Raw genomic sequence first — 24,120 nt, forward strand, 5'->3', positions numbered from 1 at the left:
TCATCAGTAGCAATACTAAGAAATATCATGTATTTTTTTGTGAAATTATAACTGATAATTATAAGGATTTATCAATATTTGAACTTTTGTTTATCGTCATGAAAAGGCAGGGTGATTTTCGAAATCATCTACAAAATACAAATAGCTAGCCAAATTTACGGATTCTTGTAGAAAAAAAAAAACAGAAAAAAAATATATATATAAAATAATGTCATGAACAAGACTGCCATTAAAAAACGAATAGAAAGTATTTTTTAAAAACTTTTTCCACAAAATTAGTTTTTCAAAGAAAAGTTGAGTTACATTAAGCCAAAAATGACCAGAAATAATGTCAAATAAACCTCCAAGCGTAAAACTATCAATAGATAAATAAAACTTAAAACAAGCAAAAACTAACATGAGCAGGATGACTAACATGAGCAAAATGAAACAACGCTTTCTTATGAATGATCTTGACAGGTAAAACAAACAGTTTCAACAGGGTTGAACATGTAAAAATTCTAACTTGTGTTTTACCCAAGAATATTGCCACATATTTTTAGCAGTACTTAGAAACTGAGTTCACTGGTTCAGTTGCACGACGATTCAGTTACATGAGGGTTCAGCTGCAAGGTGGTTCAGTTGCACACTGGTCCAGTTGCACACTGATTCAGTTGCACGCTGGTTCAGTTGTACGGCGGTTCAGTTACAGGGGGTCAGTTGCATATGCTTCAGTTACACACACACCATCTTTTTCAATAAAAAAAAAATCAAATAAAAATTATTGAGACATGTATTTTTTTTAGCATTGAAGAAAGGTGAAGTAATTAAACCTTTGGAGACGTCAACGTTGTCTTTAGCCCCCAGAGCAGGGGCTGTAGTTTAGGCAATTCGTTCACTATTTACATTTAGTATATGTTATTCAGAAATATAGGCTTTCAAAAAAAATAAGGCACATTCAGGTGAGCCTTTCAGGGGAGGTTGAGAGGAGTTTTGATCTAAATCAAGGCATGTTATGTGCATACGGGTTATCAAAAGGGCAAAACTGATTGGAACTTTCAGGAAAGAATAAGCAAGATAATCAATTGACCAAAAAGGCATTACATACATCCTTATATTATTCCTACAACTATCACCGCTACTGCTGTTACCACTACTACTATAACAGCCACTGAACTACATATAGAATATTGAGGAGAAATTTGAAAAAAAAGACACTATTTGCATGCACATTGTCAATAAAGGGTATCTCAGGGATGGATTTGAGCATTAAGTTGGAACTTTCAGAGTATGATCAAAGGAGAAGATCAATTTACCAAGAGGTAAAGGTGAACGAATACCAAAATTCGTTTAAATTTACTTTTTGTAAGATTCTTTGAAACTTTCAGTAATGAATCCTGGGCCAAAAAATATACACTCAGATTGTATTGCAAGCTATTATTCCAACCCTATCCTGATTTATAAGGCTTAAAATTGTTTATTTGACACGTTGGAATTTGGTATTCCACCCTATAAAAATTCTCACAAAACAACATGACATTAACTTTTATTTCAGTCTCTTTTTTGTCTTTCAGTTTTGAAAAATGCAATTTCAGTTACTTCAGTGTTTTACGAAATATATTTATGGTGACTTCAGTAACAAAAACCTGAATCCCCTTGAGAATGACCTTATCTAGATCAAAATAAAAAGTGAATCATTCGAATTAGTATGGTCAAAAACCTTGAATAGCGGAATTATAGTCCCATATATAGGGAATTATAGTAGATTGAATAGGGGAATTATAGGGGAATTTTATTATTTTTTAGGCCTAGCGGGTTACAAGAACATCATAGAGAGATTCTTAATGGATCGATTAAAGTTATAGATAACTTCGAAGACCACACTGCCTTTCCATGACGAAAGTAAAACAGTTCAAAATAGGGATGATACCTTTTTAATGACAGTGAAATATAAAATTATTTAACATCTTTTAGATTTCACAATGGTAGCCAAGTTTCTTGGGAGAATTTGCAATGAATTATTTGTGCTGGTTGAAGCAGTAGCTACAACCTAGTAAAGAGCTAACTACTGCCCATAGTAACTTAGAGTTAAAAATGTTAAAATAGTCTTTTTTTTCCTTCTTTTTTGCAGGTCTAGCGGGCTACTAGACATCATAGAAAGATGTTTAAAAGCTCCCTCAAAAGCTGTCTTTCATACGCACGTGGTAAAGATAAATTCTGTCATCTGCAAGCGCCATATGGCATGAAAAATGGTACTATTTACGCCATTTCTCAAGGGGTGGAGCTAGTGGGCTACTAGAACATCATAGAAATATTTTTGATAGCTCATATCAAAGAAATATTACTCATATCTAAGTTCTTCCTATAAATTCCACCATCTGGAAGGCCCAAATACCACTAAAAAAAAACTTAAGTGTTAAGTCTCAAGTGGAAAAGTTAATGCTAGCTGGCTACCAGAACGTTTTAGAGTGATGTTTGATAGCTTATTTGAAAACTTTCACTCATATCTACGTGCTTTTTCATCAATTCTACCATTCGTAAGTGATATACAGCACTGAAAACAACACTTTTGGCGCCAGTTCTTAAGTGAAAAATCTTAGGAGATTTCCTACAAACACCAATACATTAAACTAGATTATAAAAGGCCTGGTTCTTTTAAAACAGCGTTGGTTTTCAAACTAGATTATCATGCGGTCGATTCCTGCTTGGATTTTTTGGACGGTTTTTCCCTTCTTATGATTACTTTTCAGATAATCAACTATCTATACAAATGTGATGTACTCTTTTTTTAAAGCATGTCCCGGAAAGGCTCATTTTAAAGCTATTATTCGTATCTACGTAATTTTTATGGAATTTACCATCCATGAGTGCCGTATAGAACTAAAAACAGCCCTTATGGTGCCACTTTTTAAATGGAAGAGTTTGGAAGCATAAAACGGTAACATTACAATAATTGTGGTCCAAAGTCCTTAACTGGAAATTTATAAGAACCCACCGCGCATACTCCGCCTCAAACTCTCGAAAAAAAAATAATAAAACTAAAATTAACTAAAACTAAAAAATTTTCAAAAAAAAATCTACCAAAAATTAAGCCTGAACGATCAACAGTTTTGAATTGAACCTTCAAACTCTATAATGAAGCCTGTATGCTAGTTTTAACAGCAGTAATCAAACAGTTCGTGGTAGTGAACTGTAGTAAGGAGCGACCCGGCTCAATAGTAACCAAAACTCTAAAAAATGAAATTTTGATACCAGTAGTTACATCAAAAGAATCGCATTTTAATGCTGATTTTAAATATATAAGTTTTATCAAGTTTAGTCTTACCCATCAAAAGTTTACGAGCCTGAGAAAATTTGCACTATTTTAGAAAATAGGGGGAAACACCTCCTAAAAGTCATAGAATCTTAAACGAAAATTACACCATCAGATTCAGCGTATCAGAGAACCCTATTGTAGAAGTTTCAAGCTCCTATCTAAAAAAATGTGGAATTTTATATTTTTTGCCAGAAGGCAGATCACGGATGTGTGTTTATTTGTTTGTTTGTTTTTTTGTTGTTTTTTTTTCTTTTGTTTTTTTTTTCCCAGGGGTGATCGTATCGACCCAGTTGTCCTAGAATGTTGCAAGAGGTCTCATTCTAATGGGAATATAAAGTGCTATTGCCCTTTTTAAGTGACCAAAAAAATTGGAGGGCACCTAGGCCCCCTCCCACGCTAATTATTTTCCCAAAATCAACGGATCAAAATTCTGAGATAGCCATTTTATTCAGCGTAGTCGACAAATCTTATAGCTTTGTCTTTGGGGGACAACTTACTCCCCCACAGTCCCCGTGGGAGGGGCTACAAGTTACAAACTTTGACCAGTGCTTACATATAGGAATGGTTATTGGGAAGTTTAAAGGCGTTTTCAGGAGGATTTTTTGGTTGGGGGAGGGGTTGAGAAGAGGGGGATATTCTGGGGGAACTTCCCATCGAGGAATTTTTCATGGGGGAAGAAAATTTCCATGAAGGGAGCGCAGGATTTACTAGCATTATTTAAAAAAAAATCAATGAAAAAATAAATACGAAAAAGTTTTTTTTCAGCTGGAAGTAAGGAGCAGCATTAAAACTTAAAAACAAACAGAAATTATTACCCATATGAAGGGCTCACCTCCTTCTAATGCCTCGCTTTTTACGCTAAATTATTTTTAAGTAATGCCAACTATTTATTCTACGGCTTTTGTGATTCAGGGGTCATTCTTAATGAATTGGGACAAAATTTAAGATTGAGAGAGGTACTGACGAGGGGGCGAACCCTCTCATATATGAACCCTCTCATATAATGAGAACCCTCCCATATATGAGAGAGCGAACCCTCTCATATATGAGAGAGCGAACCCTCTCATATAACCCTCTCACATATATCTTCTACGTGGAAAAAAAATATTTGGCTACAGTCCTTGGAAAATAACAAAAGAATAAACGGTGAAAACTTCTAATCTTTGGAAACGGACAAAAACAAATCAGAAAAGATATTACGCAGCCATGGATGGAAGATATATGGCCAAAACGAAAGAGAATCAGAGTTTGTCTAAGGGTGATCAAGATTACGGACCAAATTGCTACAAGTCTAATATGAATACAGAAGAATTTCAAATCGCAAAGGCTGATTATGTTGCAAAAAATATGAATCTTGATGGAGCCAAACTGCAGGAGATCTACGAAAAATACAAAGGGGCAAAACGATAACTGGATATTTGAGAGGAGCAAAAGGGTTACTACCACTTATTTTCATAGAATAGCTTCTCGCAAAAAAAAAAAAAAAAAAAAAAAAAAAAAAAAAAAAAAAAAAAAAAAAAACTCAAACCGCACCCATTGTCAAGAATATCCGAATTATAATTTCAAATCTATTCCAATGCTTAGGGGAATTCAACTGGAGGCTATTGCACTGACGGCGTATGAGCAGAGAAAAGGAGTATCATCTGGCACGTACGCAGGGGGGGGGGACTTCGGTGCCCCCCGAAATTTTTTGAATTGCTTAATTTCCCCATGGTTTCTTGGGATTTCTGGCAAAAGTAGGACATTTATTAAGAATCTAGATGCATGTGTGAAGCCTTTTTTGGGGGATTTTACAGCATGCAATTATCCGGTCAAGTCAAGCCCAATTATTAACCCATTTTCTGTCTAACTTTTTACCCTTTTTGAAGTAATTAGCAGCTATTTTTTTGTAAAGAGAGTTTGCTTTTCACAGCAAAAAAGAATTATCCCTGATATTAGGGCGTTTATCCCCCCTTTTCAGGATAAAATACAGCTTTTAATGGATCAATTTTGGAAACTATCATTTTTCATTAAAATATATGTTTTTGCAATAGAAGAACTACCCCCCACAACACCAGTATTGCACTGTTAACCCTAAAATTTCCCTTTCAGTGGGATATAATAGATTGATCACTGGTTCTAAATCGCTATGAACATAACCTGAGCCTAAAATGTACTTTTGAGGCTTCAGTCTTCTTCCCCCCATCCACTACAATACTACAGATTAATCTGTATTTTCCGATATACGTGCTGTTTGCGTTACTAAATAAAAGAAAATGCTACTTTATATCTGCTGTTTCGAAGGTTTTGGCCCACCCCAACCCGAAAAAAAATTCCTGCATACGTGCCTGAGTATCATTAATCAAAGGGGATCAAATGGGACTATTCGTTCGTCCAAATGTCCAGTTTCTTGGAGCTTCTCTTGATGGTCGCTTAGAAAACGGCACACCAGTTGAAGTGAAGACTTTCCATAATATTCCCAAAGGAATCACCATAAGGGAAGTGGCACCCCAAAAAGGATTGGTAAAGAACTATTTCCTATGGTCACACAATTCAAAATTGGAGTTAAAGAAAAATCACAAATAAAATGCTCAAATTCCAGGTCAGCTAGAAATCACCAATCAAGAAGAATGTCACTTGGTGGTATATCACCATGAGCGCAATGTGGAAATTTTAACAATTCCAAGATCAAAAGAGTATTTTTTGTCCATATTACCAAAGCTTCAGTAGTATTGGAGCGAATGTTTACTTCCGGAGATATTAGACTCGCGGTTGATTAGAAACATGCCACTTGAGAGCCTGCCTTAGTCCGGGCTGCAGCAAATCGCAGAATGAAACAGACTTTGGAGCCAGAAGACAGTGGGTGTGAGAAAATTACTTGGCCCTACACTGAAAGTGAATATTGAAAGTGAATTTTCCATTGACATGTGAAGAGCATTGACATGCGAATAGTTTAGATTGTTTAGGAGTCATTATGTATTAGTAGCAGTGCTGTCAACCTTATCCTATTAGGGTTGACTGAATAGTAGACTATTATAGGTTAACTATTAGGGTTGGTGGATAGCATATAAATATAAGCGAGTAAGTTCTATTTGAGAAATTTCAGCGTTCTGTTGAAATCCAAACCATGTTGATATAAACCCTAATTACATTGAGAACTATTCTTTTTGTCAATGGTATATAAATATAAGTAGTTTCAATAATTTATTAAATACTCCTAAGGGATTTCCTTCCTCCTTTACCTGTATTTATGACCCTAGAGCAAGGGTGTCCAATGTTTATTATGTACCTTCAGGAACATGTCACTTTAAATGACAGTAATTTAATAGTATATGCATTACTCCGCAAAGCAAAGTATGATTACCCCGGTTCCAAACCGGGATAATCAGTCATTTATGAACGGACCTATATGTAATCAACTATGGGGAAAAATCAATGGGGGAAAAATCAATGGGGGAAAACCAAATTATTCTAAGATTCGGCACTATTAGGAATAAAATAAGATGCTGTGGAACTAAAATGGACGAATAGACTATAACTTTAGACTAAAAAAAAAATAATGTTCATACATTTTATAGGCCTACAATCGGTGTTTCTTTACTTTTAAAGGCCAATAATGTTTAAAATAATATGTTTATAAGAATGATATTCTTTTTAAAAACAATATTCATACATTTTATAGGCCTACAATCAGCGTTTCTTTACTTTTAAAGGCCAATAATGTTTAAAATTAATGTGTTTTTAAGAATGATATTCTTTTTAAAAATAATGTTCATACTTTTTATAGGAATACAATCAGTGTTTGTTTACTTTTAAAGGCCAATAATATTAAAAATAATGTGTATTTAAGAATAATATTCTTTTTAAAAATAATGTTCATACATTTTATAGGCCTATAATCAGTGTTTCTGTACTTTTAAAGGCCAATAATGTTTAAAATAATGTGTTTTTAAGAATATTGTTCTTTTTAAAAATAATGTTATTTAATTTTATAGGCCTACAATCGGTGTTTCTTTACTTTTAAAGCCAAACTTATCTGCTTTGTAACAACTATGTAGCCAAAATTGTATGATTAGTCAAAGCTGTATGATTAGTACAACCCTTTTTGATAGTAAAGGAAGAATATTTTAAATAGGCAATTTTAAAGAAAACTAATAACAAAATGAATTCACGGCCAAAAATTTTGGAATCTTGTGGCAAATCGAGAGGCTACTTTACAATTCTCTACGTCTTCTAAAATTAGTTTTAGTACTACTTTTAAAAATTAAAGGTGTTCCCACTAATAAATTTTTTTATGAAGCTCTACAGAAAAAAATGCAAATTTTTTCGCCCTATTCATGTTAAAGCTTTCAATGAAGCCACAGTAATTTTTTCATCAAATAATCTTTTCCTGTCTGTTGTTAATACGCATAAACCTGGGAGAATGACCTTAACAAATTTTCAAGTTTTATTGTTCGAGTCTTCAGATGGTAATGGCTGAAAATTCAATGGAACAATTCCAGCCAATCAGACATTTCCGACTAAAGAACTAACGTGGAAACAGTTAGAAAAGGAGAAAGGGGAAACAAGGGGATACGCACTCTCGGATTCTCATTAGATCCGTGAAAGGTAAACATCTAAAATCTAAAAGCCTTAGGAAAATATGTTTACAATCAAAGTTGTAAAACAGGAGCGGATCTACAAAAAAATCTGGAGGGCCTATTGTGAAAAAGGCACCGATGAGAAAAATATTGGGGGGGGGGGGCAATGGGACAAAAGTGCCAATAATTGACCAAATCAACAAATTTATTCTAAAAAAGAGAAAAACAAGGAATGAGGGTGATTTAAGAATCTTGGGGGCCTGAATCCACCACTGTACTAAAACGTATGTTTATAAAATTCCGATCGGAATTACCTTTTAAATACTTAATCGCTGCTATTATGGTGAGTCGCTAAATTCAATGCAATATTAATTATCCTATATGCTATGAAAAAAGATCTTGCTCTATGAGCAGACATATCAGCAAAATGAATTTGTGTACAAGGAACCTTTGAAAAAGGATCAAAAATTTGACCGGTTTATTTCTTCTGATTTAGTTACCAGAAAACCAAAAAAAAAAAAAAAAATCATGAGTGACACCTGGTAGCTTTTTTTGTAAATTGTCTGGAACGTAAAAAATCTAAAAATTGGAACAAATTTAAAGTGATATAAATTTAAAAAAAATATTAAAAACTCATTGACCGAATTAAAAATTCTAGATTTATAAAATTTACTTCCCTACAATTTTTATTGTGTTTTTAAATTTTGGTGTCCAGCGGGGCATAAATAAAAGCAACGAATACATATTGAACTCAAATTATAGGTCTTTTTATGGCAATTGGTACTTACCAAGTGATACATAGCGTTCGCAATTTCTGTCGATCTGTCTGTCGGCTTTGCTTTCGCTAGTTCGGGCACTTCCAGATAAACTAGGACGTTGAAAGTTGGCAGCCGTATCATGATCCAGACTAGAATAAATTAGAAATAGTATCTTCCCTAATTCAACCACGTGAGGGGGGGGAGCGAGCAAAGGAGATAGTTGAGAAGAATTTTCTTTGCTGATCCAACAAGAGCTAAGAGCTCATTTGGCACTTGTGACGAGGTCAGAAGAGCCAAGAGCTTATATGGCATGAGCTCTAGCAAAATTCTAAGATTCAATAGATAGATTTAAAAAGGAAAATCAGAGGCTTGATGTCGGTCGAGAAAATAAGATCTTTGAGATACGAGGTCCTTCTAAATATTAAAATTCGTTAAGATCCGATCAACCACTCGTAAGTTAAAAATACTTCGTTTTTTCTAGTTTTTTCTCTTCTTTCAGCCCCCCAGATGGTCAGATCAGGGAAACGACTTTATCAAGTCAATTTGTGCAGGTCCCTGACATGCTTACCAGTTTTCATCGTCCTAGCCAGTCCAGAAGCACCGAACTCGCCAAAGCACATGACCCCCCCCCCCCCTAATTCCCCCGAAGAGAGCAGATCCAGTCCAGTTATATGAATCTCGTATCTACGATATTTGCTTATTCTACCTACCTCTGTGGGTTTTTGTGGATTTGATAGAGATAATAAAAAATAAACTGTCACATCGACTCTTCTAAAAAGCTCTATTTCAAGATCATAGAGATAAATGAAAATATGAATGGCATATAGTTTGAAACAGCTTGATTATCTAAAAGAAAATTTCGAAGAAGATTTAACTTATGTCGTCTAATTTCTTCAAAAACTTGTTTTTAGTTTTTTTTCGAAAACGAACTCTACTGACACGACAAACTTTTTTTTTTTGGCCATATTACAGCCTATAAATCCAATAATGATCAGGGATTGGTAAATTGTTGTAATATGTATTTTAAAAAAGATATTGCCTTTTTATTACATAAGAAACTGTCCTCTGATGCCATTGTTTTTCATTCGATTACGTCCATATCTTGTTTTAAATACCTTTATCTTTGGACACAAAATTATTTCCTGTTACTTAGGAGTGTGAATTCCACATAGAATCTTATTAACAGAATTGGGTTGACTACGACTTGATGTATTACGATTTAGATAATTTTCTGACAAGGTGTATGTCAAGGGCTCGTATATAACTATATATGGAGTAATTTATGATACCAAAAGGATTACGTTTCAATTGCCTAATTTTCTAACCCTCAATCCGCCTACAATTGAAAACCAAATGAGTCTTTGAGACTTGTTGTCTAATTCTTCTTAGTTTTCACGTATACTTTCAGGTTACAACTTTATTATTTGTCCTAGTGCGGAAGGGGGGAGTAGTAGTCCTAGTAGTGGTGGCTTAAAAAGGTGTTTAAAATTTTTGTTCCATGAGTCTCCTTCCGATCTTGTAGGACCTTTGGTTTGATGGAATTACTCCTGAGAAAACTTATACCATCGAAACGCATATTAAAAACGCTTCCAAAGGGAAAATCCTGCCATAGAACTTTTTTCCTGCTGAAAATCTCCTCGGGACAATTCAACTTCAACCTTCTCTCCACATGTAGAGATGTACACCCAAAGAAGAAAAAAAGGTCAAAAAAAGAATTTGGCTGAGAAATTCTAGGTAATTCTTCCCAAAAATTTTCGACCACTGAAAATATCCTAGACAATCTCCCCCTCCTCTGCATAAAACTCCCCCATAAAAAAATATCTTCATGGTTCTTAATAGCGGTGGCCAGTTTTTACCCCCTACCCCCCGGGGAAAATACCCCACCGGAAAACACCCCGTTTCTCCGTGGAGTATATAGTAAAATGGAACATGATGGAGTCTAATAGGAATAAAAAAAATGTCAACTTTTTCCATGAAAAAAATATCATAAGCAGTCCAGCGCAATAACGCTGCATAAGTAAAGAACGATGTTGGGATTGGGATGATTTATTTTTAATTTTTTTTTTCTTTTTTTGATCATGTCACTTCGTATGTAAGGAGTTGACGTTGAAATGTTGAATGGCTCATTCTATAGAAAATTAAGAGGGTTAGTACCCATTCTAAGTCGAAAGTGACTGAAGGGGAAATAGATCCACCCCTCCCACTCCCATCATTTGCCCAAACACCTCCGACCAAAATCTTGAAATAGCAATTTTGTTCAGCGTAGTTGAAACGTCTGGAAATTATCTTTGAGGATGACCCCCCCCCCTCAGAGCCCTTTTTAAGAGTCAAAAGAGATCGTGAGCAGCTACCCCCTCTCAATTCATACAAATTTTTTTTCGAAATGCAACTAAGACATTTTGAAATAGCCATTTTATTTAAAATAGTCCAAAAATCATATTAAAAGGCTTTCCGGGAGGCATTTTCGAAGGGATTGATGTTAACCTTCAAAGGAGGCTCATTTGGTTGAAAATTAAAAGGTCTAGATTTCAAGGAGTAAATGGGTTCCCTAATTGTTTTGTACTTTGGGAGGGATGGATATACATCAAAGGTTGCATTTTAATGCCAAAACATCTAAGCTCTCATTGAGCCTTTAGAAAAACAGAATTAGTTTTAAGGCAATGACGAGGGGAGGACGGAGGTAAAGATTGATATATAATACCCAAGAACATAGCCAGGACACTTGTTTTGTTTTCTTTTTTTGGGAGGGGGGGGGTATATATCATGGAGAGGAGTACAACAAAAAATTTAAAGACACATTGGAAAACGAATAAAATTGATATTTCATCCGTTCGACTTTCATTATACACCATTTTATGGTACATTCATTATTTTCACCGTTTTACATTAGTAACTAGTTGGTGGGGACTCTTCGTTTCTTCGCACATTCTTCGCTGTCCTATTGTCTGTGCATATAAACAGAATGTCAGGTTTACCGACTCTTGAACATGCAACATATATTTGTCCATGGGAAAATCAATCCGTATTCAGATCTATACCGCATTTTTCTAATGATTGCCCTTGAGCTTTGTTGATGGTGATTGCTCATCGAAAATTCCCTGCGTCCCTTTCGTCATTTATATATCCCCCCCTGTGCCCCCCGGCGTCCCCGTTGTAGTTGTGTCCCGTCGTTATTTATATTCCCTGTGTCCCTGTGTCCTGGTGTCACGGTCGTCATTTGTGTCCCGGTGTCCCGGTCTGTAATTTCTCTTTGAGTGTCCCGGTCGTCATTTATATTCCCTGTGTCCCGGTGTGTTGATCTTGATTTTCGATTTGGGCACACCAAACGACGTCATTTCGAAACATGAGGTATATTTTCTGATTTTTAATAAAAAACGGTTAGATTCTGATCTAGTTCCTGTAAGCAAAGTCTTCAATGGCTCTGGTGGTGCAGCCTGTTGAGGAAGTTTAACTTTTCCTGAGGCGCAACACATCTACTAAAGCTATAATCATCGACTGGGCTGTACCTGATTCCTCGGCACGCTTTCTTTTGGCATTATCTCTTTGAGCCGCAAGCCTGTTTTCACGTTGTTCTTGTGATTCCTCGGCACACTTTCTTTTGGTAATTTCTCTTTGAGCCGCAAGCCTGTTCTCACGTTGATCTAGTGATTCCTCGGCACGATTTCTTTTGTTACTTTCTCTTTATCCGCAAGCCTTTTGGCATTATCTCTTTGAGCCGCTTCTTCGGCTGTTTCTTCTGCCATTGTAGGATTCATGCTAAAATTTCTCGCACGATTTGATTCTTCGGCTGTTTTTTCAGCCATTGTAGGATTTATACTGAAATTTCTCTTTGAATTGCAACATTATATACTTATAATGATGCATGTACAAAGCCTTATATACTTATAATGACGTCATATGCGTAAGAGCAAACAAACATACAACTTGTTTTTACATAAATAGGCTAGCTGTTGATGCAGCGCTTCGCGCCAAACCAACACCTAGCTGGTGGGGGCACTTCGTGCCCCCCCCACCCAACTTCCCTCACGCGCGTAAGTCGTTACGCCCCATATTAGTTACACACCATTGTAATTGTGTTCCTGTGACCCACCTGTAACTATAGATAGATATATTCACAGGATATATATATGTTTTTAACTATGTAAAACTTGCGAATATACAATATTCTTCGCTGTCCCATTGTCTGTTCACATAAATATATTGTCAGGTTTACCGACTCTTGAACATGCAACATATAATTGTCCATGGGAAAAACAATCCGTATTCAGATCTATACCACATTTTTCTAATGATTGCCCTTGGGCTTTGTTGATGGTGATTATCAATCGAACATTCCCTGTGTCCCCGTCGTCATTTATATATCCCCCCTGTGCCCCCCGGTGTCCCCGTTGTAGTTGTATATTCCCTGTGTCCCGGTCGCCATTTGTGTCCCGGTGTCCCGGTCTGTAGTGCCATCTTATAATGACGTGATATACAAAGCTTTATATACTTATAATGACGTCATATGCTAACCCACAAACAAGCAAACATGCCTACAAACAACTTATTTATATGTATATAGATATAGTTTCTTTTTTAGTTTTTCTGTTTTAGTTTTTTTTTTTTAGTTTTGCAGCTTATTTTTATTTTTTTAGCTTTTTTTTCTTTTTAGTTTTTTACCTTTTTGTTTTTTTTTTGCTTTTTTTTAAGGTTTTTTCTTTTTAGGTTTTTTCTTTTTTTAGCTTTTTTCGCGCCATATTAGTTAAGCGCCATTGTAGTTGGGTCCCTGTGTCCCTGTGTCCCACCTTTGAATATATATATATATATATATATATATATATATATATATATATATATATATATATATATATATATATATATATATATATATATATATATATATATATATATATATATATATATATATATATTATATATATATATATATATATATATATATATATGTGTGTGTGTGTTTTTAACTACATAAAACTTGCGAATATACAACATTCTTCGCGTCCCATTGTCAGCGCATCTAAATATATATATATATATATATATATATATATATATATATATATATATATATATATATATATATATATATATATATATATATATATATATATATATATATATATATGTGTGTGTGTGTGTGTTTTTAACTACATAAAACTTGCGAATATACAACATTCTTCGCTGTCCCATTGTCAGCGCATATAAATAGATTGTTAGGTTTACCGACTCTTGAACATGCAACATATAATTGTCCATGGGGAAAACAATCCGTATTCAGATCTATACCTCATTATTCTAATGATTGCCCTTGAGCTTTGTTGATGGTGATTGCTAATCGAACATTCCCTGTGTCCCAGTCGTCATTTATATATCCCCCCTTTGCCCCCCGATGTCACCGTTGTAGTTGTGTCCCTGTGTCCCGGTCGTCATTTATATTCCCTGTGTCCCGGTCGTTAATTGTGTCCCGGTGTCCCAGTCTGTAATTTCTCTTTGAGTGTCCCGTTCATCATTCATATTCCCTGTTTCCCGGTCGTCATGTGTCCCGGTCTGTAATTTCGTCAGTCGACAAACAAAGAATTTTACCGAGTATTTGAAGTATGTCTATCCTTATAATACGAATGTCTCCCGATACTTTCAAAAATTCAAAGACAAGTCATTAAACTACTTTTTTATATCCTTTTTTTCGGTTTTAGAATTGTCTCTATAAATTATTTAAATAATTTCACTCACAATTTTATTGTTTTATCATAATAGTCCAGCCTTAGTCTTCCTCAAAGTCTCACTGATAAAGTCTTCAGATGATGATGGCTGAAAATTCGATGGGACAATTCCAGCCAATCAGATACTTTCGCCTAAAGAACTATCGTGGAAACAGTTAGGAATTTTTCAGGCTGATATGCGCTCTCGGATTCTCATTAGATACGTGAAAGGTAAACATCTAAAATCTAAAAGCCTTAGGGAACTTGTTTCCATTCAAAGGTGCCAAAACAGGGGCGGATCTACAACAAAATCTGGAGGGTCCATTGTGAAAAGGACAACGATGAGCAAAATATTGGGGAGGGGAAGTGAGAAAGGTGCCGATTATTGACCAAATTAACAAATTTATTCTAAAAAAGAGTTGAAAAAAGAGAAAAACTAGGAATGAGGGGAACTTAAGAATCTTGGCGGCACAGGGCCCCCTGCCATCTCCTGAATCCACCACTCTGCTAAAACGTATGTTAATGTCTAAATTGGGATGAAATATTTAGTTCTTACGATTTATTTTCCAAAATGGACAAGCGAAACGTATTAATTCCTGGAGCTATGAGGGAACTAAGAGCAAAATACTCATTATTTTGTTTGTTTTTCAAATAATATTCCGATCGGAATTACCTTTTGAATGCTTAATCGCTTATTTTAAGGTGAAAGTCGCTAAATTCAATGCAAAATTAATTATTCTATGCTATGAAAAGAGATCTTGCTCTATGACCAGACATGTCGGCAAGATGAATTTGTGTACAAGGAATCTTTGAAAAATGATTAAAAATTTGGCCGGTATATTTCTTCTGATTTAATTACCAGAAAACAGAAAAAAAAAATCTTAAGTGACACCTAGTAGTTTTTTTTTGAAAAAGGCCTGGAGCGTAAAAAATCTAAAAATTGGAACAGATTTAAAGTAGAGTAAATTAAAAAAAAAACAACCTTCAAAATGCATTGACCGGATTAAAAATTCTAGATCTATAGATCTATCTAGATCTATAGATCTATATAAATTCTAGATCTATCCCTGCGATTTCTTGTGTTTTTAAATTTTGGTATCCAGCGGGGGATAAATAAAAGCGACGAACACGTATTGAATTCAAATTATAGGCCTTTTTATGGCAAATGGTACTTACCAAGTGATGTATAGCGTTCCACAATTTATGTCGGTCTGTATGTCGGTCCCGCTTTTGGTAGTTTGGGCATTTCCAGATAAACTAGGACGATGGCAGTTGGCAGGCGTATCATGAACCAGACTAGAATAAATTAGGAGTAATATCTTCCCCAATTCAACCAAGTGGGGGGGAGTGATCAAATAAGATAGTTGAGAATAATTTTAATTGCCGATACAACAAGAGCTAAGAGCTCAGATGGCACTTGTGACGAAGTCGGAAGATTCAAGAGCCAAGAGCTCATATGGCATGAGCTCTAAAAAAAAAAAATCTAAGAATCAATAGATAGATTTAAAAGGAAAATCAGAGACTTAATGTCAGTCGGGATTTAAAATAAGAGCTCTGAGACACGAGGTCCTTCTAAATATCAAAATTCATTAAGATCCGATCAACCACTCGTAAGTTAAAAATACCTCGTTTTTTCCTTCAGCCCCCCCCGGATGGTCGAATCAGGGAAAACGATTTTATACAATCAATTTGTGCATGTCCCTAAGATGCCTAACAAATTTCATCGTCCTAGCCCCTCCAGAAGCACCGAACTCGTCAAAGCACTGGACCCCCCTCCTAATTCAACCAAAGAGAACGGATCCAGTCCGGTTAAGTCAATCACGTATCTAAGATATTTGCTTATTCTATCCACCAAGTTTCATTTTGATCTCTCCACTCTAACCGTTTTCTAAGATTTCCAGTTCCCCTCCCCCCAATGACACTTGATCAGGCTAGAATTTAAAATAAAGATCTGAGTTACGAGGTTCTTCTAAATGTGAAATTTCATTAATATTTGATCACTCCTTTGTAAGCTAAAAATACCTCATTTTTCCTAATTTTTCATAATTAATCCTCTCACCAATTCCCCAAATAGATCTTTTCTTGTAAAAATCTCCCCGGGACTCACCTTTTAAAATATTCTATTGAAAGGACAGAATGCTCGTGTTATTTGCCAAATATTAACGGAAAACTTTTGATAAGCATCTCGTTTCTCAGTTACTTACAATTTATGGTTCTACAATACTTCCAATTTAAGAGATAATAGAGATAATAAAAAATAAACTATCACATCGGCTCTATTTTCTAAAAAGCTCTTTTTCAAGATCATAGAGATAAATGAAAATATGAATGGCATATAGTTTGAAACAGCTTGATTATCTAAAAGAAACTTTCGAAGTAGATTTAATTTATGTCATCTAATTTCTTCAAAAACTTAGTTTTTAGTTTTTTTCGAAAACGAACTCTATTGACACGACAAACCTTTTTTTTTTTTTTTGGCCATATTACAGCCTATAAACTCAATGATGATCAGGGATTGGTAAATCATTGTAATATGTATTTGTAAAAAAGATACTGTCTTTTTTATTACATAAGAAAATGTCCTCTGATGCCATTGTTTTTCATTCGATTACGTCCATATCTTGTTTTAAATACCTTTATCTTTGGACACAAAATTATTTCCTGTTACTTAGGAGTGTGAATTCCACATTGAATCTTATTAACAGAATTGGGTTAACTACGACTTGATGTATACACAAGGTGTTTGCCAAAGGGTCGTAGATTATTATACATGGAGTAATTTAAGATACCAAAAGGATTACGTTTCAATTGCTTAATTTTCTAACCCTCAATCCGCCTATTGATAAAATCTAATTGAGTCTTTGGGACTTCTTGTCTAATTCTTCTTAGTTTTCGCGTATACTTTCAGGTTACATCTTTATTATTTGTCCTAGTGTGGAAGGGGACGAGTAGTAGCCCCATTAGTGGTGGCTTAAAAAGGTGCTTAAAATTTTTGTTCCCATGAGTCCTCTCTTGATCTTATGGACCTTTGGTTTGATGGAATTACCCCTGAGAAAACTTATACCATTGAAACTTATATTAAAAACGCTTCCCAATGGATAATCCTGCCATTAAACTTTTTTCCTGCTGACACTTTCCTCGGGACAAGTCGGGACAATTCTGCTTTAACATTCTCTCCGTATGTAAAGAGGAAGAAAGACAAAAAAAAAGAATTCGGGAGAGGAATTCATGGTAATTCTTCCCAAAAATTTTCTTCCCACTGAAAATACCCTAGGCAATCTCCCCCTCCCCTGCATAAGACTCCCTCGTAAAAAACATCTGCATAGTTCCTAATAGTAGTGGCCAGTGTTTACCCGAACCCCCTCGCGGAAAGTACCCATCAGACAACACCCCCCCCTTCCATGGAGTATATAAGAAAATGGAACATGATGGAGTCTAATAAAAAAAAACAAAAAAGATGTAAACTTTATCCATTAAAGAGACTGTCATAGGCAGTGTATCGCAATAACGCTGCCTTAGTAAAGAACGATTTTGGCCTTGGCATAATGTATCATTTTTTTTATTATTTTTTTATTTAGACCAAGGCAAGTCGTATATAAGGAGTTGTCGTAGAAATACTGAATGGCTCATTCAATTGAAAATTGAGAGGGTTAGTGTCCATTCTAATAGTCAAAAGTGACTGGAGGGAAAATACATCTCCCCTCCCACGACCATCATTTCCCCAAACGACTTCAATTAAAACCTTGAGATACCAATTTTGTTCAGCGTAGTTGAAACGTCTGGAAATTATGTCTTTGAGGATGACTCCCATCCCTTACAGTCCTTTTTAAGAGTCAAAGAGATCCAGGTCAGCTATCCTCCCCCCCCCCCAATTTGCACACATCTTTTTTTTCGAAATACAACTAAAAGACATTTTGAGATAGCCATTTTGTTCAAAACAGTCCAAATATCATATAAAATGTTTTGGGGCTGGAACACACACCCAGAGCTTGAGGGCAAGGATTGTAAGCTACGCCCGGTGGGTATTTAAGATTATTTTGGAAGGGATTGATGTTTAAGTTTAAAGAAGGTTCATTTGGTTGAAAATTAAAAGGTCTAGATTTTAAGGAATAAAAGGGTTCCCTAATTCTTTTATACTTAGGGAGGGATGAATATTCATCAAAGGGTGTATTTTAATGCCAAAACATCCCAGCTCTCATTGAGCCTTCATATAATTTGTGAATGATTTGTGAATTTGTGAATGATATACAAATGTAAGTAGTTTCAATAATTTTATAAATACTCCTAAGGGGTTTCGGCTTCCTTCCTCCCTAACCTGTATTTATGACCTCAGGGCAAGGGTGCCCAATGTTTATTATGTACCTTCAGGAACATATCACTTTAAATGACATTAATTTAATAGTATATGCATTACTCCGCAAAGCAAAGTATGATTACCCCGGTTCCAAACCGGGGTAATTAGTCATTTATGAACGGGCCTATAAATAATCAACTATCTGAGATAATGGGGGAAAACCAAATTATTCTAAGATTCGGCACTATTAGGAATAAAATAAGATGCCGTGGAACTAAAATGGACGAATAGACTACAACTTTAGATTTAAAAAAATAATGTTCATATATTTTATAGGTCTACAATCGGTGTTTCTTTACTTTTAAATGCCAATAATGTTTTAAATAATGTGTTTTTAAGAATGATATTCTTTTTAAAAATAATTTTCATATATTCTATAGGCCTACATTCAGTGTTTCTTTACTTTTAAAGGCCAATAATGTTTAAATAATGTGTTTTCAAGAATGATATTCTTTTTAAAAATAATGTTCATACATTTTACGGGTCTACAATCAGTTTTTCTTTACTTTTAAAGGCCAATACTGTTTAAAATAACGTGTTTTTAAGAATAATATTCTTTTTAAAAATAATATTCATACATTTTATAGGCCTACAATCAGTGTTTCTTTACTTTTAAAGGCCAATAATATTTAAAATAATGTGTTTTTAAGGATAATTTTCTTTTTAAAAATAATGTTCATACATTTCATAGGCCTACAATCAGTGTTTCTGTACTTTTAAAGGCCAATAATGTTTAAAATAATTTGTTTTTAAGAATATTATTCTTTTTAAAAATAATGTTATTACATTTTATAGGCCTACAATCGGTGTTTCTTTACTTTTAAAGTCAAACTGTTATCTGCTTTGTAACAATTATGGAGCCAAAATTGTATGATTAGTACAACCCTTTTATATAGTAAAGGAAGAACATCTTAAATAGCCAATTTTAAATAAAACTGATAACAAAAAAACTTCACGGCCAAAAATTTTGGAATCGTGTGGCAAATCGAGAGGCTACTTTACAATTCTCTACGTCTTCTAAAAGTAGTTTTATTACTACTTTTAAAAATTAAAGGTGTTCCCACTAATTAATTTTTTATGAAGCTCTAAAGAAAACAATATAAATTTGTTCGCCATATTCATATTAAAGCTTTCAATGAAGCCAGAGTAATTTTTTCATCAAAGAATCTTTTCCTGTCTGTTGTTAATTAAATAAAAAAAACTATTTTTTTTACCTGAAAGTAAGGAGTGACATTAAAACTTAAAACGAACAGAAATTACTCCGTATATGAAATGGGTTGTCCCCTCCGCAATCCCTCGCTCTTTACGCTAAAGCTTTTAATTGTTTTAAAAATTAGAATTGTGGCAAAGAGTCAAACTTTAGCGTAAAGAGCGAGGGATTGCAGAGGGGACAACCCATTTCATATACGGAGTAATTTCTGTTCGTTTTAAGTTTTAATGTCATTCCTTACTTTCAGCTAAAAAAATTATTTTTTTTTAATTTAATTTCTGAACGTTTTTGAATTAATGCATGTTTGGTTTTGGCTCTCCGCACATAAATTAATAAAATAAAATTTGTATATTAATTCTTTTTTGGCTAAATGGCTGTCTCTTAGTTTCGATCAGACGATTTTGAGAAATAAGGGGTGGAGAAGGAGGCCTAGTTGCCCTCCAATTTTTCGGTATATATAAAAATAGACGTAACTTAAGAATTAACTTACGTAACAAACTTTCATAACCTTATATTTTTATTATGTATACGAGGGGGTTTGTACCCTCGTTAATGCCTCGCTCTTTACACTAAATCGTAAGTTTTGTCCCAATTCCTCAAGAATGACCCCCGAATCAGAAAGGCCGTAGAATAAATAGTTGAAATTACTAAAAATACTTTAGCATAAAGAGCAAGGTATTTATCTCCTCCTAAATACCTCGCTCTTTATGCTAAAGTGTTATTAGAACCCCTCATATGCGTAATAATCTCTGTTCGTTTTAAGTTTCAATGCTACTCCTTCCTTTCATTTGAAAAGTTTTCATGTTTATTTTTCATTGTTTTCTCATAGTAATGCTAGAAAATCCTGCGCCCTTTTCACTGAATTTTTCTTCCCCCTTGACAGATTCCTCCAAGGAAAGATCCTCCCACGTAACCTTCTCCCCCGACCCACTCCAACCCCAATGCGAAAAAGTCTCCCCGAAAACGTCTGTACACTTCCTAATAAACATTACTATGTGTAAAAAATGGTCATAGCTTGTAACTTGCAGTCCCTCCTCAGAGGACTGTGGGGGATTAAGTCATCCCCAAAGACATAGTTATTAGGTTTTCGACTATGCTGAACAAAATGGCTATCTCAAAATTTTGATCCGTTGACTTTGGGAAAAAAATGAGCGTGGGAGGGGGCCTAGATGCCCTCCAATTTTTTGGTCACTTAAAAAGGGCACTAGAACTTTTCATTTCCGTTAGAATGAACCCTCTTGCGACATTATACGACCACTTGGTCGATACGATTTCCCCTGGGAAAAAAAAATAAAAAAAATAAACACGCACCCGTGATTTGTCTTCTGGCAAAAAATACAAAATTCCACATTTTTGTAGATAGGAGCTTGAAACTTCTACAGTAGGGTTCTCTGATACGCCGAATCTGATGGTGTCATTTTTGTTAAGATCCCACGACTTTTAGGGGGTGTTTCCCCCTGTTTTCTTAAATAAGGCAAATTTTCTCAGGCTCCTAACTTTTGATGGGTAAGACTAAACTTGATGAAACTTATATATTTAAAATCAAAATTAAAATGCGATTCTTTTGATGTAGCTATTAATATCAAAATTCAATTTTTTATAGTTTTGGTTGCTATTGAGCCGGGTAGCTCATTACTACAGTTCGTTACCACGAACTGTTTTTTACGCGAATGACCTTAACAAATTTTCAGGTTTTATTGATCGAGTCTTCCGATGGTGATGGCTGAAAATTCAATGGCTGAAAAGCCAATCAGATACTTTTGCCTAAAGGACTGTTCTAGAAACAGTTAGGAAGCTTTTAAGGAGATATACACTCTCGGATTCTCATTAGATGCGTGAAAGATGCGTTTTAAATCTAAAATCTAAAAGCCTTAGGAAAATATGTTTCCAATCAAAGTTGTAAAACAGGAGCGGATCTACAACAAAATCTGGTGGGTCTATTGTGAAAAAGGCTCCGATTAGAAAAATATTGGAGGGGGGGGGCAATGGGACAAAGGTGCCAATAATTGACCAAATCAACACATTTATTCTAAAAAAGAGAAAAACAAGGAATAAGGGTGACTTAAGAATCTTGGGGGCCTGAATCCACCACTGTACTAAAACGTATGTTTATAAAATTCCGATCGGAATTACCTTTTGAATACTTAATCGTTTCTATTATGGCGAGTCGCTAAATTCAACGCAATATTAATTATCCTATATGCTATGAAAAGAGATCTTGCTCTATGAGCAGACATATCAGCAAAATGAATTTGTGGACAAGGAACCTTTGAAAAAGGATCAAAAATTTGAGCGGTTTATTTCTTCTGATTTAATTACCAGAAAACCCCCCAAAAAACATAAGTGAAACCTGGTAGCTTTTTTGTAAATGGTCTGGACCGTAAAAAATCTAAAAATTGGAACAAATTTAAAGTAGTATAAATTGAAAAAAAAATATATTAAAAATTCATTGACCGGATTAAAAATTATAGATTTATAAAATTTACTTCCCTACTATTTTAACTGTGTTTTTAAATTTTGGTGTCCAGCGGGTCATAAATAAAAGCAAGGAACGCATATTGAACTCAAATTATAGGTCTTTTCATGGCAATTGGTACTTACCAAGTGACACATAGCGTTCGCAATTTCTGTCGATCTGTCTGTCGGCTTCGCTTTCGCTAGTTCGGGCTCTTCCAGATAAACTAGGACGTTGAAAGTTGGCAGGCGTATCATGAACCAGACTAGAATAAATTAGAAATAATATCTTCCCAAATTCAACCACGTGAGGGGGGGGGAGCGAGCAAAGGAGATAGTTGAGAAAAATTTTCTTTGCTGATCCAACAAGAGCTAAGAGCTCATTTGGCACTTGTGACGAGGTCAGAAGAGCCAAGAGCTAATATCGCATGAGCTCTAGCAAAATCCTAAGATTCAATAGATAGATTTAAAAAGGAAAATCAGAGGCTTGCTGTCGGTCGGGAAAATAAGATCTCTGAGACACGAGGTCCTTCTAAATATTAAAATTCATTAAGATCTGATCAACCACTCGTAAGTTAAAAATGCCTTGTTTTTTTCTAGTTGTTTCCCTTCCTTCAGCCCCCCAGATGATGAAATCAGGGAAAACTACTTTATCAAGTCAATTTGTGCAGGTCCCTGACATACTTACCAGTTTTCATCGTCCTAGCCAGTCCAGAAGCACCGAACTAGCCAAAGCACTTGACCCCCCTAATTCCCCCGGAGAGAGCAGATCCAGTCCAATTATATGAATCTCGTATCTACAATATTTGCTTATACTACCCAACTCTGTGGGTTTTTGTGGATTTAATAAAGATAATAAAAAATAAACTGTCACATCGACTCTTCTAAAAAGCTCTATTTCAAAATCATAGAGATAAATGAAAATATGAATGGCATATAGTTTGAAACAGCTTGATTATCTAAAAGAAAATTTCGAAGAAGATTTAACTATAAGCCTATAAATCCAATAATGATCAGGGATTGGTAAATCGTTGTAATATGTATTTGTAAAAAAGATATTGCCTTTTATATTACATAAGAAACTGTCCTCTGATGCCAGTGTTTTTCATTCGATTACGTCCATATCTTGTTTAAAATACCTTTATCTTTGGACACAAAGCTATTTCCTGTTACTTAGGAGTGTGAATTCCACATTGAATCTTATTAACAGAATTGGGTTGACTACGACTTGATGTATTACGATTTAGATAATTTTCTGACAAGGTGTATGTCAAGGGCTCGTAGATAACTATGCATGGAGTAATTTAAGATACCAAAAGGATTACGTTTCAATTGCCTAATTATCTAACCCTCAATCCCTCTATAATTAAAAACTAAATGAGTCTTTGGGACTCTCTTAGTTTTCACGTATACTTTCAGGTTACAACTTTATTATTTGTCCTAGTGTGGACGGGGGGAGTAGTAGTCCTAGTAGTGGGTGGTGGCTTAAAGAGGTGCTTAAAATGTTCGTTCCATGAGTCTCCTCCCGATCTTGTAGGACCTTTGGTTTTATGGAATTACTCCTGAGAAAACTTATACCATCGAAACGTATATTAAAAACGCTTCCAAAGGGAAAATCCTGCCATAGAACTTTTTTCCTTCTGAAAATCTCCTCGGGACAATTCAACTTCAACCTTCTCTCCACATGTAGAGATGCACGCCCAAAGAAGAAAAAAAAGGCAAAAAAAAAAGAATTTGGCTGAAGAAATCTAGGTAATTCTTCCCAAAAATTTTCTTCCACTGAACATATCCTAG

At 34.9% G+C, this 24,120-nt stretch overlaps 1 protein-coding gene and 1 long non-coding RNA gene across 5 annotated transcripts in view; one reads left to right on the top strand and one right to left on the bottom strand.

Annotated features, from left to right (window-relative positions):
* LOC136040958 (V-type proton ATPase subunit E-like) overlaps window positions 1-22,592 on the bottom strand; it is a 98,275-nt gene extending 75,683 nt beyond the window's left edge. For 2 of the 4 annotated variants that reach the window (XM_065725411.1, XM_065725414.1), the window contains exons 1-3: window positions 22,474-22,592; window positions 15,485-15,604; window positions 8,643-8,761 (exon numbers count right to left, since the gene is read on the bottom strand). The gene's annotated coding sequence lies outside the window, so the exon portion shown is untranslated. Of the gene's footprint in view, window positions 1-8,642; window positions 8,762-14,339; window positions 14,399-15,484; window positions 15,605-22,473 lie in introns of those variants that run through there. The other 2 variants (XM_065725413.1, XM_065725412.1) reach the window with 2 other exon arrangements.
* LOC136040961 (uncharacterized) overlaps window positions 1-24,120 on the top strand; it is a 289,351-nt gene that overhangs the window by 234,568 nt on the left and 30,663 nt on the right. The gene's annotated exons all lie outside the window — the stretch shown is intronic.

The sequence above is a fragment of the Artemia franciscana genome, chromosome 21 (genome assembly GCF_032884065.1).
Source record: "Artemia franciscana chromosome 21, ASM3288406v1, whole genome shotgun sequence".
Lineage (NCBI taxonomy): Eukaryota > Metazoa > Arthropoda > Branchiopoda > Anostraca > Artemiidae > Artemia > Artemia franciscana.